The 19,333-nt window shown below is 38.1% G+C and overlaps 1 protein-coding gene across 2 annotated transcripts in view; it reads right to left on the reverse strand.

Annotated features, from left to right (window-relative positions):
• Ralgps2 (Ral GEF with PH domain and SH3 binding motif 2) overlaps positions 1 to 18,597 on the reverse strand; it is a 159,423-nt gene extending 140,826 nt beyond the window's left edge. For both annotated transcript variants that reach the window (XM_046430051.2, XM_046430048.2), the window contains exon 1: positions 18,417 to 18,597. The gene's annotated coding sequence lies outside the window, so the exon portion shown is untranslated. The remainder of the gene's footprint in view (positions 1 to 18,416) is intronic.
• Positions 18,598 to 19,333: the final 736 nt, after the last annotated feature.

Below are 19,333 nucleotides of genomic sequence, written 5' to 3' on the forward strand. Positions count from 1 at the left end.
GCACCTATTCATGTTTAAAACCCTAGAGAAATTATGGATAGAAAGAAGTTAACACAGAGCTGAGACTGTAGCTCAGCATTCGTTTAGCACATGTGAGGCACTGGGTTTGATCCTCAGTACCACATAAAAAATAAATTAAAAAAATAAAGGTGGTGTATCCATCTACAACTAAAAAACATTGTTTTAAATAAATGAAAAAAAAAAAAAAAGAAGGAACTTACTACAACATTATAAAGGTTATATATGACAAACCCAAAGCCAATATCATACTGAACAGAGAAAAACTGAAAGCATTTCCTCTAAATTCCCAAACAAGACAGGATGTCCACTCTCATTACTCCTATTCAATGCAGTTCTTGAAACTCCAGGGAGAGCAATCAAGCAAGAGAAAAAAATTAAAAGAATATAAATAAGAAAAGAAGAATTTAAACTATCCCTGTTTGCTGATGACATGATTGTATACCTAAAGTAATCAAAACAAATTAAAAAAACACAAACTGCACTGAAAACTTCCAGATCTGATAAATTCAGCAAAGTATGCAGGACACAAGATCAAATATAAAAATCAATAGCTTTTGAAAGGAAAATCAGTATAGTGGAGGAAGAACAATAAGGAGAGGGAGGAGAAGAGAAAGGGGGAAATTAAAACTAAATTCCTTGCACAACTATGTATAACTATAATGCATTAATAAAGAATTTTTAAAATAGCTTTTTTTTTTGGTACCAGGGATTGAACTCAGGGGCACTTGATCACTGAGCCAAAACCCAGCCCTATTTTGTATTTTATTTAGAGACAGAGTCTCATTGAGTTGCTTAACGCCTTGCCAATGCAGAGGCTGGCTATGAATTTGAGATTCTCCTACCTCAGCCTCCCCAGCCGCTGGGATTACAGGCATGCGCCACTGTGCCTGGCTAAAATAGCTTTCTTAATATTCCAGTATTGAATCTATCAAGAAAGAAAACTATTCCATTCATAATAACGTCAAAAAATTTAGAAATAAATCTAAGGAGACAAAAGACATCTACAATGAAAATTATAAAACACTAATGAAAGAAATTAAAGGCGTATTAAGAATTGTATTGCAAAAAAAAAAAAATTAAAGACTGCTTAGAAAATGGAAAGACCTACCACATTCGTGGATAAGCGGAATTAGTGTCAAAATGGTCATATTGCCAAAAGTAATCTTTGGACAATGCAATCCCCATCAAAATATCAATGACATTCTTCTTAAAACTAGAGAAAACAGCCCTAAAATTTATATGGAAGAATAAAAGACCCAGAATGGCCGAAGTAATCCTGAGTAATAACAGCGAGATTGAATACCTCATCACGAATTATACTACAGAGCTATAGTAACAAAAATAGCATGGTACTGCAAAAAAACACATATGAAGACCAATGGAACAGACTAGAAGACACTGACAAATCCACATAAATACAGTCATCTGATCCTTGGCAAAAGTGTCATAAGTATATGTAGGAGAAGAGATGGCCTTTTTAAAAAATGGTGCTGGGAAAACTAGATATCCATATGTAGAAGAATAAAATTAGGTCCTAACTTAGGAATTAGATCAGAAACAACGAAACTTCTAGAAGAAAACACAGGGGCAACACTCCAATACACTGGTACAGGTATAACTTCCGAACAAGACTCCTAAAGCTCAAGAAATAAAATCAAGAATCAATAAGTGGGATGTCATTAAATTAAAAAGTTTCTTCACAGCAAAGGAAACAAAAGCATGAAGAGAGAAACTACAGATGGAAGAAAATCTTTGCCAGCTATCATTCCAACAGGCAATTAATAACCAGATAATATAAAGAACTTAAAAAACTTAACATGGAAAAAAATTAGTAACCCATTGAATAAAGGGGTGAAAAATCTAAAGAGACATTTCTTTAAAGGAAAAATACAAATGGACAACAAATATATATAAAAAAGTTCAACATCCTTAGCAACTAGGGAGATGCAAATCAAAACTATACTGAGGGGACTAGGGTTGTAGCTCAGTGGGACAGCGCTTGCCTAGCACATGTGAGGCACTGGGTTCAATCCTCAGCACCACATAAAAAAGACTAGGAATGGAACCACCATTATGATTGTTATTCCATTCTTTGGTATTTACCAAAAAGAACTATAATCAGCATACTATAGCAACAAATGTATACCAATGTTTATAAGAGCACAACTCACAATAGCCCAAGTTATGAAACCAGACTAGGTTGGATGGATAAAGAAAATATGGTATATATACACAAAGGAGTTCTACTCAACCATAAAGAATGAAATTATGTTATTTGCTGGTAAATGGATAAAACTGATGGACATCATGTTAAGTGAAATAAACCACATTCAGAGAATCAAGGTCCAATGTTTTCTCTCATATGCAGAAACTACAGACAAAAAAAGAAATTTTTAAAAAGCGGGGTAGCATATCTCATGAAAATAAAAGGGAGAGAAGTAGAGACCAGGGGAAATGAGGGGAGAGGGCAAGGGGAAGAACTGAAGAATGCAGCTGACCAAATTATGCTGTATACATGTATGAATATATCACAATGCATCCGCATTTATATATAATTATAATGCATCAATGGAAAAATAAATAAATAGAAGTACTGGGGATTGAAATTGAAAACTGTTTTATGCATTTATGAATATCTCAAAATGAACCCGTATGTATAACTATAATGTACTATAATATATATGGCAACATAAAAAATGCATCTGTATTGAACATGTACAGACTTTTCCTTATCACTACTCCCTAAGCAAGACAGTATGACTATTTACACAGCATTTATATTAGATTAGGTATTAATCTAGAAATGATCTAAAGTATACAGGAAGCATCACTGTATGAACATCTGCAGGTTTTGTAACCAAATCCCCAAAGACAACAAAGGATGAATTTACATAGGGTAGGTACATGGTGACTTATGGTTTACACGCATACCTTACTTTCAAAAAGATTTCAAAAAAACGTTCAAGTAAATTTATGCCATTTTATATTAAAACATTTTTACTGAAAACTGAGTACCAGCTCTCTGGTGATGCATTTACTCTTGCATAAGTTCCTGGCTACTCAATGACCAGGAAAAGGCAGTTTTCTACATAAATATAGAGGTGTTATGGGGACTGGAACATTGGCCTTCATTTGTTCTAGTAGCCCTCTAACATTATTATATTATATTCAACTTAGGAAATCGAGGCTCAGGTTACAAGGAGGGAGTTCTCTCTCAAGAAAGACGAAGAAATAGTCTTTTGATTATTTCTAACCTCTTCACTGTCCCCCAAATGGAAATTTCATTTGCTAGAATCCCTTTATATTTATTTACTCCTGCCAAAGAGGAAATGTCAAGATTTTCACAGAAAATCTTACATCTGAAATGAGTCTCAAGTAGAAATTGAGAGAGAAAATTTATGGCTAACAGCAACTCAAGCAAGAGGAAAATTATTATCTGAAATGCCTCAGAATGAGAAATTAGAATGACAGAGGAATGTTGGTTAATTCTTGCAAAAAAAGCACAAGGGTATGTATGTGTACATGAAAGATAAACTGCAAAGGCAGACTCTAGCCAGATCATGAAGCAAGGACAACAGCATAGGACAAAACATGCACATTATTCTCAAGCAAGATTTCCTAACTAAAAAACCATAAATGAAACTCCAGGGTCATGAACTGTCCAACTCTCCAAAATTCAAAAAAACTGTGTACATGAGCACATAATGGGAAAAAACAAAAAACAAAAAAAACCCCTCATTTTCCTGGATCCATAACTATCAAATCAGTCTCTAAAGGGAACTTAGGAATAAAAAGCAGTTAAAAACCACCATTCCAGGAGACTGGGAATTCCTGTATAATTATAGAAAAGGAGGGAAGTGTGTCATAAAATTTCTATTTTAAAAAGGGTACTTAAGCAACATTTATGAAGGTTGATGGATAAGAGAGAGAACTTTAAAAGCAGAGAAAGCAATAAGAAAGTTATTGCTCTACTTCAGTCAACTGATTGTAAGCTCAGTAAAAAACCTAATCTCCCGTTGCCAAAGGTAAAACTGCCAGTTTGTTGACCATCTATATGAGCTGAAAAAAAAAAAAAAATGTCTGCTTTATCATTCCACTTCTCATTTAAAATTCCTGTCGTTCACTCATTCCATACAATTATTGGTAAAAGCAATTAATGCAGCAGAGTAGCTGCAAGTCAAAAGCCATTTTCTTCTATTGCAACCAATGATCACTGGAGAAACTAACCAGAAAATAACAAATGTCCCAACAAGGAAATGCTGATGGCTTAGAACCCAAGTTCAAAAACTAAATCCATTTTAATAAATGCAGTTTTAGTGGAACACAGTCACACTCATCCTATCATCTATGAATATAAAACTGAATACCTCAGCAGAAACTGTATGGCCTACAAAGCCTAGAGTATTTATTGAGCCTTTACAGAAAGTTTTCCAACCACTGCTCTGAAACAACAATAGACTCTACTTCAGAAACTACCGCTTTGGTACAACAGATGGAAGTATATGCAAAGGAAGGCTGCACTCTACCCCTGTACAGGGACCAAATCTTGCCATGTAGTCCTCAGCTTTCTGAAGTAGCTGCAGATAAGTCTGCCCTAGGTCCTTATCAAATTGAATTTACAAAATTCCAAATATTACTACATTAGGAAAAATACCCCTACCTCACAACATTTTAGGGGCAATGTTTTCAACCCATCCAAACCATTGTCTTCCCCTATTTCTAGCCCCCATTCTTCCACTCGAATCTACCTTCTCTCTCCTTAAGATTCTCTTATAAAATGATTTTTTTTGAGGGGGGGGAGACTGGGGATTGAACTAAGGGGCACTCGACCACTGAGCCACATCCCCAGCCCTATTTTGTATTTTATTTAGAGACAAGGGTCTCATTGAGTTGCTTAGTGCCTTGCATTTTTGTTGGGGCTGGCTTTGGACTCACGATCCTCTTGCCTCAGCCTCCCAAGACACTGGAATTACAACTGTTTTTAATCTATCAGTTAAAATAAATTTAAATGTAAAAAGTAAAAATAAATTGGAAAAAGAAGAAATTACTAAGATCCAAGTGACATCAGGTGAAATTTCTGATGCTGATGAGAACCAGTGTCTTGGTCTATGGAACAATGGCAAAAAAGTTGAATAAGTAGCCTTTTAAATTAATAAATCTTAAATATAAATTTCAGACTCCAAAAGCCACCAATTATTTCAAAAACTAAATCTTAGCTCACCAGTTAGAATTAAGCTCTAGTGATAGCCTCCATTAGACTAGGCTGGGAATTATGTATTTTGTGGTGGTTGATGTGTCAACATTTTTTTAAATGATAGGAAAACAACTACTTCACATCCAAACAGAACTCCAGGTGGCTATATGAAAACAATTATTTCATGAATCACAGTCTTGTAAACGCGTCATCCACACATTCCTAAAGACCTAAGACATAATTTTCTCCAAAGGTTTTTGTTTAGCAATCTGTTTTTCCAATAACATGTTCAACAAAGGAATGTATAGTAATAGGAAGTAAACAATAAGCAACTTCAGATATTCTCAGCACTGATACTACTGACATTTGGTACTATTTCATTCTTTATTGAGGAACTCTGTTGTGCTTTGTAGACTGAAAGGCAGTACCTCTGAACTTTACCCTCCAGATGTTAGTGACAGATATAAAAATCAAATGTCTCCAGGAGGACAACTCACCCCAGTTGAGAGCCAATGTGACAAAAGAAATATTTTTCTTGATGATTTCTAAGAACCAATCTCAGCCAGGGGGTGGTACACACCTATAATCCCAGTAACTCAGGAGGCTGAGGCAGGAGGATTGCAAGTTTGAAGACAGTCTCAGCAACTTAGCAAGACTGTTTGAAAATAAGAAATTTTCAAAGACAAAAATGGCTGGGGGTTTAGGTCAGTAGTAAAACACTCATGGGTTCAATCCCCAGTACCACCACCACCAACAACAACAAACCCCTACAAAATTCATTCAACTTTTTCTATTTTATGTATTTAAAATAACAGCTTTTTATTTAATACAGATGGCATGTGGTAATAAGCTACACGTGTTCAAACTATATAATATACACAGATGAGAAAAATATCTACAATGAAGATAGTGAACACACTCAGCTACTCCCAAAATGCATGGTTTCTTATACCCACCACATTTCTTTTGAGATTCATCCCCACTGTTCATATCTTCATACTGCTAAGTTGTATGGATCAATCAAAATTTGTTTATCCATCTATCCATTGGTGGCATTTAGAGCTTTTATAAATAAGGCTGATGTGAACATTAGTAAGCAAGTCTTGTCCCTTCTATAAATATCTCAAAGTGAAACAGCTGGAATGTTTGAAGAAACAACCAAACCATTGTACCATTTTACAATCTCAAAGGTAAGTATAGAATGTTAGTTCTTTCACATACATCCAACTTGGTATGGCTGGTTCCTAGTGGTAGAGCAACATGATTTAAATTTACATTTCTTCAGTGTATAACTAATGACAGTATAACTAATATGAAGACAAAGCATCTTTTTCATTGTACTTTGTAGCATCTTCTCAATGTACTTTGTATATCTTCTTTGGTGAAACATCTATCAACCCTCTTGCACATTTTTTTTTTTTTAAATTTAGGTTGTTGGAACTGAGAGTTCTCTATATAACCTAGATATAAGTACTTATATTAGATACTTGATTTGCAAAAATTTTCTTCCATTCTGTGGCCTACTTTTTCATTCATTTTTTTATTTTGAAAAGTTTACTGTTTAACTTGATAAACATTATTTTAGCAATGTGTTGTTTTATGGATCATACTTTTGATGTCATACCTAAAAAGGCTTTTCCTACCCAAAGGAAATGAAGATATTCCTGGTTCCTGTTTTTGTCTATAAGTTTATAATTTTAGGTTTAGCATTTAGGTATATAATTCTCTTTTGTCGTCGTCGTTCTTTTGTGGAACTGGGTATTGAACCCAGAGCTTTGGACTTGCTAAGCAAGTGCTCTACCACTGAGATATACCCCTACCTACATGTCTTTTTAATGCTTGCATATAGTATAAAACATAAATTGACTTTCATTTGCTTGCATATGTATATGCAATTGTGCTAACATAATTTAGTAGACTATCTTTTCTTAATTATCTTTGCACCTTGTCAAAATTCAGTGGTCCACTGACTTATTTCTGAACTTTGTTCTATTCCATCAGTCCATTTTCCTTGTTTATACCAACACAACCCTGTTTTGATTACTTTCACTCCATAATAAACTAAACTGTGGTATCAACTAGTAACAGCCCCCCACACTGTTCTTTTTCAAAGTTATTTTGGGTATTCTAGGTCCTTTGCACATCCATATGAATTTTAGAAACAGCTTGTGTCTACAAAAAAGTCTGCTAGGATTTTGACTGAAATTATATAAATCAAAAGATCAACTTGGGAATAATGGTCACCTTAGCAACAATGAGTCTTCTAAGCCACATTTATCAGTCTTTGTTGATTTCTTTCTGCAATGTTATACAAACTGTAGTATTTCCTATCTGTTGCTATTATCAATGGCATTCGTTTTCATTAAATTTCAGCTTAACTAAAAATGTTACTGCTAAAGAAATGCAACTAATACTTACATGCTATGTAAACCATTAACTTTACTAAACTTACTAGTTCTAGAAAATTTGTACGTTCCATCAGATTTTCTATATTTTCTATGCAAAATGTCAACTGCAAAATGACACTTTTTACTTCCTTACGATCCAGTATGTTTTGTGCTTGACTGCACTGGTTAGAACTGTCAGTGAATTGTGGAATATAAGTGGTTACAGTAGATACCTTTGTCTTGTTTCTGGTCTTGGGAAGGACAAATTCAGTCCTTCACCATTAAATATGATCCTATCTATAGTTTTTTGACTTTTAGAGATACCCATTATTGGGCTGAAGAAGGTCCTTTTTAATCCCACTTTGTTCTGAGTTACTATCTAGCATGAAGTATTGTCAAATGTTGTTTGTTCCATTTACTGAGATGATCGTGGTTTTGGGGGGTTACTTTTTTAAAAAAGTTGGTTAACAGAGTGAGTCACAAGGACTGGGTTTTTTATTTTTTAAGTTGTAGATTGATAGATACTTTTATTTATTTTTATGTGGTGTTGAGGATCGAACCTAGTGCCTCAAGAGTGTGAGGCAAACACTCTATTGCTGGGCCACAACCTCAGCCCCCAATGACTGCTTTTAAAATGTTAAATCAACCTTACATTCATGAAATCTCACTGGTCATGAGGTATTATCTTTTAATAAATTACTGCACTCAATTTGTTGAGACATGTTTAGAAATATTGCATCTATGTTCATATGGATTGTTTCTGGTAGACTTTTCTTATAACAGTTCTGTCTAATTTGAGTATGAGGATAACCCTACCCTAACAAAATGTTAGGAAAATTCTTCGTCTCCTCTGCAATTTCTGCAAGTGACTGATAGAATTGGTATTTTTTTTCTTGTTTAAATATTTAGAATTTACTTGTGATGTCACCTGAGGCTAAAGTGTTTCCTGTCTTTTGGGAATATTTTAATCACAAATTCAATTTATTTGACACTGTGTTTTTCCGGCTACCTACTCTTCTTGAAAATAGCTTAATAGTATGTATGTTTCAAAGAATGAGTCCCATTTCATCTCTATTAAAAATTTATATGCATAAAGTTGTTCATACGGTTCCTTGTTATCCTTTTGCTATCTGTAAGCTCTGGTTATGTCACCCATTATTCTTGATACCAATTATCCAGTAAGACCTTTATCAAAATTATTAATCCCTCCTAAAAAAAGTTTTTGTTTCACTGATTTTGTCTAATTAATAGGAAGCAGGAAAACAGTAATTTTAGATTGATATTTAGTGTTTCCTTTCTCATAATTATTTAATCTGCTCTTCCACTTTTTTTTGCTTTTTTATGTTTTAATTAGTTATACACAACAGTAGAATGCATTTATGCACTTTTATATATCATACATAGATGGGATACAATTTCTCATTTTTCTTAGTGTACATGTTGTAGAATCATATTGGTCATGCAGTTACATATATACATAAATTAATAATGTCTGTTTTGTTCTACTATTTTTCCTTTAAAAAAAACTCCAATTTTTTAAAAATTGAAATTAAACACTTACAGAACATTTATTTCAGAACAAGTCAATACATATTTTTTAAAGCTAATCACCAAACAAGATAAGGGTACACAGAAACACTCATACACCATGAGCGAGTATGTAAATGTATTTAACTTCCAACCATTCAATTTTCTTTTCAGGAACTCATTAAAGGGATTACAAGAAACACATAAGACTGCCTACAAACACAGATATTAGCTCTATCACTATAATATGTAAAAGTTAGAAACAACCAAAGTTAGATTGCTTAAATTATGATATGCACATGACAGGACACAATGCAACCATTAAAATTGATAGACCCTGTCCTGGAATGCAATATAAGAATCCTTAAAAGTAAAAAAGACTTTATATATAAGCTCTAGAACTGCTTGTCTGCAGTAAAATGGATCAAACTGGAAGACATTATGTTCTGAAATAAGTTAGAAAAAAGAGGACTGCATGGTTCTCTCATGTTGAAGTTCTTTTCTTTTTTTAATTTTTTTTAGTTGTAGTTGGACACAATACCTTTATTTTATTTATTTATTTTTATGTGGTGCTGAGGATCGAACACAGGGCCTCACAAGTGCTAGGCAAGCACTCTACCGCTGAGCCACAATCCCAAGCCCTCTTGTTGAAGTTTTAAAAAAAAGTTTCATTTTGATTTGATGTTTCACTGCTTATTGCAATATACATACATATCGTAATGTGCATCTAGCTGAGGTATACTGTTTGATGACTTTTTGGCTCAACCTTTTGTCTGTGATATTCACAGGTGTGCAGTAGATAGCTGCAGCTTTGTTTTTCACTACTATATAGTATTCCACTGTAAGATGATACAACAAATTAGTTATCTTTTTTTGTTGTTGTTGTTGTTGATGGACATTTGCATTGTTTCTAGTTGGTAGTGATCATGAAGTTGTTATGGGCAGTTTTACACATACCTGGTTTTGGGGATTTCCAAACTTATTTTTATTGCCTAAATTTTAGATGTTTTTATTAATAAAAAGAATCAACCAGAAAAACTATTTTAAAAAAACCCCTTTTGCTATCCCATCATATAGACAACTACTAACATTTGCATTGTAACACTTATATTTTACATAATGAAGATCTTTGTTGGAGAGTTGACCCTTCATACCTGTGACTTCCAAATCTATCAACCATGAACTTAAAAAACTGCACACAGGGAGAATTCTAGAAAGTTCCAAACAGTAAAATTTGAATGTGCATACAGCACGAGGCTTAATCCACACAATGTCCTGGCATACCATAGCCTCCTGTCAATTCAGATTCTCAGCCTCTCTAGCACTACTTCTTTCCAATCTTGTTTTTATACTATGCAATTAGGTTTATAATGGTTGTGTACAGAACCTGTACAAGTTTTCTTATTATTCCCTAAACAGTACAGTATAACTAGTCATATAGTGTTCACACTGTATTAGGTATTGTAAGTAATCTAAAGATTATTTAAAATACAGAGGAAGATACATAGGTTACAATGCAAATACTCTACCATTTTTTATATGGGATGAAGAACCTGTGAATTAACAAGAGGCAATATCATTTGTGCAGATAAGAAATCTGTTATAAAATCCTCAAATTCGGTATCCATGGGGAGGGGAGGCAGGTGGGGGGGGTCCTAAAACCAAGATAACTGTGAATGCTGTTTTTGTTACTGTCTCTTTTTCTCTCCTTCTCCCCACTTTAGTTCAACAAGATATCAAACATTTCACTTGGTATGTAACATTTTTCTCCCCTTACAAGATCACCTGCACACATGCATGGGAGTTTTGTTGTTTTTTTGCTTAAAAAATGGAATTCCATATATTCCTCAGCATCTTGCTTTTCTCAACTAGATATGATGGCAATGTTACCACACTACTTATTATTTATTCCCATATTCTTTTTTAAAACTTTGATATCTAATTCACATATATCATACAATTTGCCCATTTAAAGTATACATCTCAATGGTTTATAATATATTCACAGACATGTAGAACTATCATCAGTTTATTTTAGAACATTTTCACCATCTCAAAAAGAAATGCCCTACCCTTTAGCTATTAACTTCCCTAACACACCCTGGCTTCAGTCAAATTACTACTAATCCCCCTCCTAGCTCTATAGATCATTCTGTCATTTTGTATAAACAGAATCAGTTAATATACGGTCTTTTGTGATTAGCTTCTTATATCTACCATAAGGTTTTCCTCCTTTCTTTCTCTTTTTTTGGTACTGGGGATTGAATCCAAGGGCCCTTAACCACTGACCATATCCCTAGCCCTTTTTATATTTTATTTAGAGACAGGGACTAACTGAGCTGTTTAGGGCCTCACTAAGTTGCTGAGGCTGGCTTTGAACTCAGTCCTCCTGCCTCAGCTTCCCCAGCAGCTGAGATTACAGGCATGTGCCACCATGTCCAGTTAGCATAATATCTTTAAGGCTCATCCATGTCACAGCGTGTATCAATATGTTATTTTTTTTTATGGCTGAATATTTCATTGTATGGGCATACCACATTTTGTTTGTCCATCCACTGACAGACACTTGGTTTGTTTCCACCTTTTGCCTACAAGGAATAATGCTATTATAAACATTCAAGTGTAAGTTTTTGTGGAGAATGTTTTCACGTTTCATGTCTTGCGTATATACCTAGGAGAGGAATCATATGCAACTCTACATTTAATCATTTGAAGAAGCATCAGACCATATCCAAAGGAGGTACACCATTTTAAATTCTCATGAGTATATGAGGGTTCCAATTTCTCAACATCCTTGTCTTGTTATTACCTTACTTTTTCACTTGAGTCATCCTAGTACTATAAAATGGTATCCTCATAATATCAAGCCCGTGTATGTTGTATTTATCTCATAATGTCAAGCACATGTATGTTGGCTATTTGTAGAGTTCTCTGGAGAAATGTCTATTCAGATCCTCTGCCTGCTTTTAAATTGGATCGTCTTTTTATTACAGAGTTTCAAGAGTTTTCATATATCTTGAAAACATGGTTCTTATTACAGACTTACCAATATTTCCCCCCAATGTTTGACCTATCTTATCACTTTTTTTTTTCTTCCCAGTACTGGGGATTTAACCCGGTGCCACTAATATTAGCTACACCCTCAACACTTTTTATACTGAGATGGGATCTCACTGTCCATCTAGCAGTCCTCCTGCGTCAGCCTTCTAAGTCACTAGAATCACAGGCATGCATCACTGCATCCAGCTGTCATTCTGCTTTCTTGATGGCATCCTCTGAAGCTCAAAAGGTTTTAGTTTCAATGATGTTCAATTTATCTATTTTTTTGTTGTTATTCTTGCTGTAGGTGTCACTTGTTGTCAAGGTCATGAAGATAGACCAATTTTCTTTTAACATACATGTATTTTGATGCATGTACATACTGGTTTCTACTGGTCCTATTCCAGAAGTGAAACTACTGTATTATAGCGCATATACAGAGCATCAGCCGATGCTCCCGAAGAATCTTCTAGCCATTGTACCAATTTTCAAACCCACCAGCAATACGTGGGATGTTCCAATACTTTGTATTTCAGACATGTATGTAACAGTGTCACACTCAAACTCTGTCATATATTATTCTCTTCTCAAACCTCTATTACACACTCCCATTCTTCCTTACTCTGAGCTGATGATTCTGGTTATACACTGTGATAAATACAAACACCCGGATGAGAACTTCCTCAAGCTACCACATCATGTCCCTATCCATATATTCTGTCTTCTCTCCCACTTGTATAGTAACTCTCCTTACTCCTAGAAAAGCAAAAGATAACAATCTTTGCATCGGTGCATAGATCAAGAGTCAACAAATCACACCCCATGCTGCCTGTGGATGCTTTTATTCTACAATGGCAACTGAATGTTAAGAAACCAAGATTGTATTGCCCACAATGCCTAAAATACTTACCACTAACCTTTTAGAGAAAATTGTTTGCCGAAGGCCTACTAAGTTTCATGCAAAGAAATGAAGATTCCAACAAGACATGTAAAATATCAGGCATATCAGATAGATATACCCCTGACAGTGAAAAGAGCGTGAAGCTAGGTCACACATAAAGGATGAAGACTTTGGCATTAAGACTTTTCAACAACCACTTGAAGCTAGAAAACTATAGAGCAATTCCTCATATTTTAAGAAAAAAATTATTTTCACCTTGGAATTTTTTATCTAGTCCAAACAAATTATCAATGAAGCATCAGGATAGGAGGAAAAATATTTGCAGCAATACAAACACTTCCAAAAGTTCACCTTACCATACACCTTACCATACAAAAGATACTCACCAAAACAAAGAAGTAAACTAAAAAAGAGGACAACACGGATACAGAAAGCCTGGGTTCCAACAAAAGAAAAAGTCAAAAAAGAATTCTCAGAAACATGATGAAGTCACAAGCTAAAGCTATACAGCCTACATTGAGCCCAAGAGAGAGATCAGAGCAAGAATATAGAGCTCAAGAAGTATTTTCCCAATTAAAAAAAAAATTGAATGATCAATTATCTAATGTGTTTGAAGATACTTGGGAGAGTGTATAATGGTATAACATTAGAGACAAACAGGAAACTAAGGGGAAAAAAGGAATTTTAACCCCAAGAAATACAATCACTGTACACTGCAAAGTTGAACTGTAAATTTAATTCCAAAGTCTTAATAATATAAACAATGAACTTTCATTTAACCAAAAGCATAATTATATTAGGAACATAAAGGGAAAGAAGTTCAATACGGCATAAGAATCCTAAAGCACAGATTCATCTTCCACAGTATGAATCCAATAGAGAACACAAAAAATTAAAAAACAAAACAGTAGAACCATGTATTCAAGACTGAAAATAAACCAAAAAAATCTAAGAAAAGAAAATAAATATCAGAAGAAACAGCTAAAAGTATTGAACATGTTTGCTCTGAGAGCAGGACCTGGGAGGAAAAGTTAGAAGTGAAACAGAGGACCAGGGTTTTCAATATAAGTCTTGTAAGTAAGACTTTCTTTTTAACTATACAGCTGTATTTATTACTTAAAGTATTAATAAAAAAAAGTTTTCCTATCGCTTATAACCAATAAATTCAGTCATTCCCCAAGTATCTGAGCACTAGCCAAGTGTGTCAGGCAGGTACTATTGTAGGTGCTGGGAAAACAGCAGTGAACAAAACTAAGTCCTCATCCTCAGAAAGCTTACATTCAGACAGGGAGGGCAGATAACAGTACATCAGACAAATCAATACCACAGAGGAACAAAAGGCAAGGTATGGGCACAGTGTGATGTGGATGCCATTTAGTAAGGTGTTCAGGAAGGGTCTTTCAAGAACAAAAGGAGAGCAAACTATGAAACAGAGAAGAAAAATCTGTTCTGAGAAACAAAAGGTATCTACTAAATTCAAGTTAAAGGCTTCATTTCAAGCCTCTCTCAGTTCAAAGCAATGTGTCACTCAATAGTCAGTACCAGAAGTTTTCTGCAGTGGCATATGTAAGTTGTCAAATCTCCTCAAACTCACTCATAAGAACACTGCTGTATTACAAAATACAGACATGTATATCAGTCCATATTCTTCTGATAAATCTAATTAGCCATATATTTTAGATACCAGTGTTATATTCCTATTATACAAGTTTTCCTAAATCAAAAGCTGAAGGCATTAACCAAGAAATATTCCATTATAAATTTAGTGCACTCCTGCATTCCCAGCCACACAGAAGGTGGAAGTAGGAGGTTCTAGAGTACTAAGCCAATCTCAGCAACTGAGGGAGACCCTGTCTCAAAAAAGGGCAGTAAAACTCCCCTGGGTTCAAATTCCCAGTATCGTGGTGGGGGGCTATTCCATTATAAAGCATTAAAAAAGGGGAAAGACTAATTCCAAGACACTAAAATTTATCACAGCCAGTCTTCATTCACTCCCTTGAGAAACCAATGGGAATGCAAAGCACATTAGAGAAATCATTTATAGGGTAATGCAATACATTAGTTTTTCTTTCCAAAGACTTCATTCAAGCCATCTAATTATACTCTCATGGAAAACCAAATAACTTTAAAGAAGTAACCACTTTACTTCAAATACACAAAAACCTCATATTCAAAAAATCAGGTCCATTCTAATACATCTTATTCTCAAAAACTTGTACTATTAAAGATAAACCCAAACAACGTGTCTTCATTTTATATCTCTTTGATAGAAAACATGCTTGTTGTTGTTATTGTTGTTTTTCCAACACTGTGACTGAACCCAGGGGTGCTTTGTCACTGAGCTATAACCCCAGTTCTTTTAATTTTTGAGACAGGGTCTCACTAAGTTGCCCAGGCTGACCTCAAACTTGTGATCTTCCTGCCTCAGCCTCCTGAGTCACTGGGATTACAGATAAGTGCCACTATGCCCAGTTAAAATAAACAGGTTTAAATTAAACCTACAAAAGAAAATAAGCTTATTAAATTCTAATTAGCAGTTGGATTTAAGGTTTAAAAGTATCTTAGAAATTTCTGGAAATGCAAACCAATAGCGTAGTAGATGCTGAGTTGTAGCATCAGGTGTTCATGTTCTCCCCATCAAACTCTACACACTCCTGAGGGGGACTATTACATTCTAGTAGAAGCTATAATTCCAGTTTGGGTTCACTGCTTGCTTGCTGGTGGTTTGCTTACATCTCCAAACTTTAGTGTCCTGACCTAAATTAACAAGATAATAATATCTACCAAGTATCAATGTTAACACTGCAAATAAGGAGTAATAAAATATTTAGGTATAAATAATGTATGAAAAGAGTTTTCAAAGTTGTAAAGAACTATACCAATATCTGTCATATTTTCACTACGATGAAAACTAAACACTCCAAGTAAAAATTTTCTTCATTTTGCCAGTGAGGGTTATGTGATTCTGTGGAAGAACAGGGCACTGGTTCACTAAAAACAAAAGGTGATTTTTTAAAAAACACACTGTGAAAAAAAAATTAGACACCCTTGTAAACCAGTAAATTCTAAGAGTATTTTCAACAAACATTTAACTATATAAACCAAAAGAATAGGATTGTTTAGCCACACATAAACCATGCATCTGACTTGAGGTAGAATGTTTATCCTTGATATATTTGGAAACCAGACACCTAATGTGTATAAACATAAGCAGTTTTTAAAACAGTTGTATTACTGCTTTTGTTCACAAAGTAATAACTCTCTCTAAGAAGAAAAACATGAACAATATTCAAGTAGTGTTTACTTCTGAAGCTTTTAACCTAACAGATTTGCCCACTTACCATTTAGGCTCCTTCAGGGCACAGACCTGTCTTTTTCCCTGATGTATCCCCAACATCTGGAGGAATAATTGGGACCAAGTAGGTACCACATGAGCTAGACACCCTAGAGGCCAAAACTAAGTGTTTCAAATTGCAACAGAATTAATTTCATCTATATATCATTCACTACACCCTATAATGTAATGTAATGACATAAAAAACTGAAAAAGATGTACTAGGTATTTAAATACACACAAATATTACTCATAAGTGCATCTAATTTACAAAGCCAGTTTTTTCATATTCTGTCTCAGAGAATTTTTGAATATTCTTTATATTAGAAATAAATGTCAGAAAGGCATATGACAATCTAGATATATAAGCATTACCTTTAAATTTCTGTTGTAGTCTGGAATAATTAGGCAAAGTTAGTAATATTTCCAGAGTTCCACCCAGAGAATGTGAAGTCATATTCCTTAATTCAATGAAAGGTGGAATATAATGGGAAAAAGACAGATCTTACCATTTTGAATTAAATTTAAAAGAATTACATTTAAATTATTTATTCAAAATGGCATCGAAGGAAAGACCTTACATTTGATCTATAGATCTATCTGGCTAGGGCATTTTCCAAATATTGGACGCCACATGATCAACTTCACGTCTACAAAGTAGAGGTTATTTTTATTAAAATAATAGTTTGAATATAAGTTCCTTCATAATTCTCATGACTAAGATATTCAGCAGTAATACTAATACACTTATTATATTTGATTCTACCGCTGGTATAAGCATATTATCTGGATGGAACACGATTATGGCTTGAGGATATGTTCAGTGTCACGCTGCAATACCCTGCAAGCACGGATTGAAAAGTTTCCCAAAATCCTAATGGTCATCTTCAAAGAGACCTGACCACGAGTCGATCTGATGGTAAATATTAACAAAGCACCAAAGTCAACTAATAAACACTGGCACGAAAACAAAGCTCTCTATAGCAACTACAGAGTTTTGGGGGGGGGGGGGGGGCGCCGACCCAGGACTCAGAAGATAAAGCTAGATGAATCGCTGCCTGTGTGTTTCCACTTTAGGTCGTAAACACTGGGCACAGACACCCTTCGGAGCGCTTCCTTAACAGAAATTGGATGTTTCGATCGCCCCTCCTCCACAGCTAACAGCAGCGCCCTTTCCTCCTCCTCCCTCACCCCTCCCAGCTCAAACAAATTAACATTTGCACCAAGGTACCTCCTATCAGCTCGCAGCTCCTTCCCAAACACGCCCACGGACACTGAAACTGGCTGCGTCTACACAACCTGGCGCTACAGGAAAGGGGCTTCGAGGGGGGCGGGCGGGGCCCCGCTAGCACAGGTCGCCGCCGTGATCCAGATATTAGCTCCTCGCGGGCGGCTCGGGTTTCCCCAGCTCACCTCCCGAGCACCGTGTTTATGAGCTCCCTAATCCGACACGGCAGTGGCATTCCGGATATTTGCAGAAAGATATCGCGGCTTTGCAAGTGTTGGATCAGATACGTCCGGAATCTCCCTCCTTCTCCCCGCACCCGGCCCCCGCCGCGCCGCCAGTCGACCCGGGGCTGCATCCGCCGCCCGCACTACGCGGAGCCTGGTCGGCCCGGGCCGCCCCGCAACAGGTCACCCGGCAGCGGGCTCGCGGGCGCTCGGCGGCCAGGCGCAGGGTGCAGCGCCGAGGCAGGGGAGGGGGTGTGGCCGGGCGGCGGACCCCGCCGGGCCGTCCGAGCTCACCTGAGGGCAGCTGAGGCGCCGCCGGCACAGCGCGTTGGCGGCCCGGGCCTCCGCCGCCTGGCGGAGAGCACGGCGGGCTCCGGGGGTCCCCGCGCCGGCGCCCCACGCCGCCTCCGCCAGCCCCAGAGCGGCCGCGGGAGGTGCGCCCGGAGTCCTCCTCCTGCGGCCGACTCCGCAACCGCCTCCCGCGCCGGGGGCGAGCCGCACGCCGCAGCGCCGGAGCCGCCGCCATTCCCCGCGCCGCTTGGGGGGGCGCAGCGCACCCACCTTCCGTCCTCCGCACCACCGCGGGCCGCAGCGCCGACCTGTGCAGCCGCGGCCGTCGCCTCGGAGGATGGAGAGGCGACTCCGGCGTCACGCCTCGCCACTGCCGCAGCCGCCGAGGAGAGCGCCAGCCGACCCAGGCGGTCGGCGTCTCTCATTCAGCGCCCGCCGCTGGTGCTCGGGGGAGGGGAGTGCGCGGGATCCACCCCGTTCGCGCCGGGGAGGGGGAGGAGAGCGGCCCTGGCGGGGGCGCGCGCTGGGCGGGCGGGGCGGAGACGCGGGCGCGCGCGCAGTAAACGAGCGCGCTCGCGCGGTTCCGGAGCGCTACGACCGGCGGGGTCTTCGCGCGCCGCCCGCCCGCGGCTCTTGGGCCCGGCGGAACCCAACTGCCGCCGGGCACCGGTGTCCGCGGCGCGCGCCACCCTCCCCCGCACCCCCGCCGCGCGCCTCTGCGGGGAGGGGCTCGCCCCGGCGAACGCGGCAGCTCGGGGCTGAGAGGACGCACAGGTGGGGCCCCGCCACCGCGCCGGCACCCCGCCCGCGCGGCCCTCGGCGGAGTCGGCGGTGGCGCTGGGCTTGGGCGCCGGCACCTCTCCTGCAAGACCCGAGAACAAAGTCTGGCCCCAAGACTTGAAGCAAACGCTCGGCCCAGATCAAAGCTCCAGCACGCGCCCGCGGTGCCTTTAGAAGTCGCGGCGGACAAGGAGGGGGCTCCTGAGGGAAGAGTCGCCCCACTACCGTGGGGCCGTGAATTAGGGTGTTGGTACTCCGCCGCGTTGACCTTCGGGAAGGCTCGGAGTGGGCCTTTGCAGGTGTTGTGCAGGGTGTTCCTCCTCGCTTAAGGACCAGTGTCAGATGGGGCATCCCCACCCCCGCCCCGGGCTCAGATTGATGGATCCCAGGCGAACCGTGTTTTCACG

Source organism: Marmota monax, unplaced genomic scaffold (assembly GCF_021218885.2).
Source record: "Marmota monax isolate L192 unplaced genomic scaffold, Marmota_monax_Labrador192_F-V1.1 WCK01_AAM20220418_F8-fsc00055, whole genome shotgun sequence".
Lineage (NCBI taxonomy): Eukaryota > Metazoa > Chordata > Mammalia > Rodentia > Sciuridae > Marmota > Marmota monax.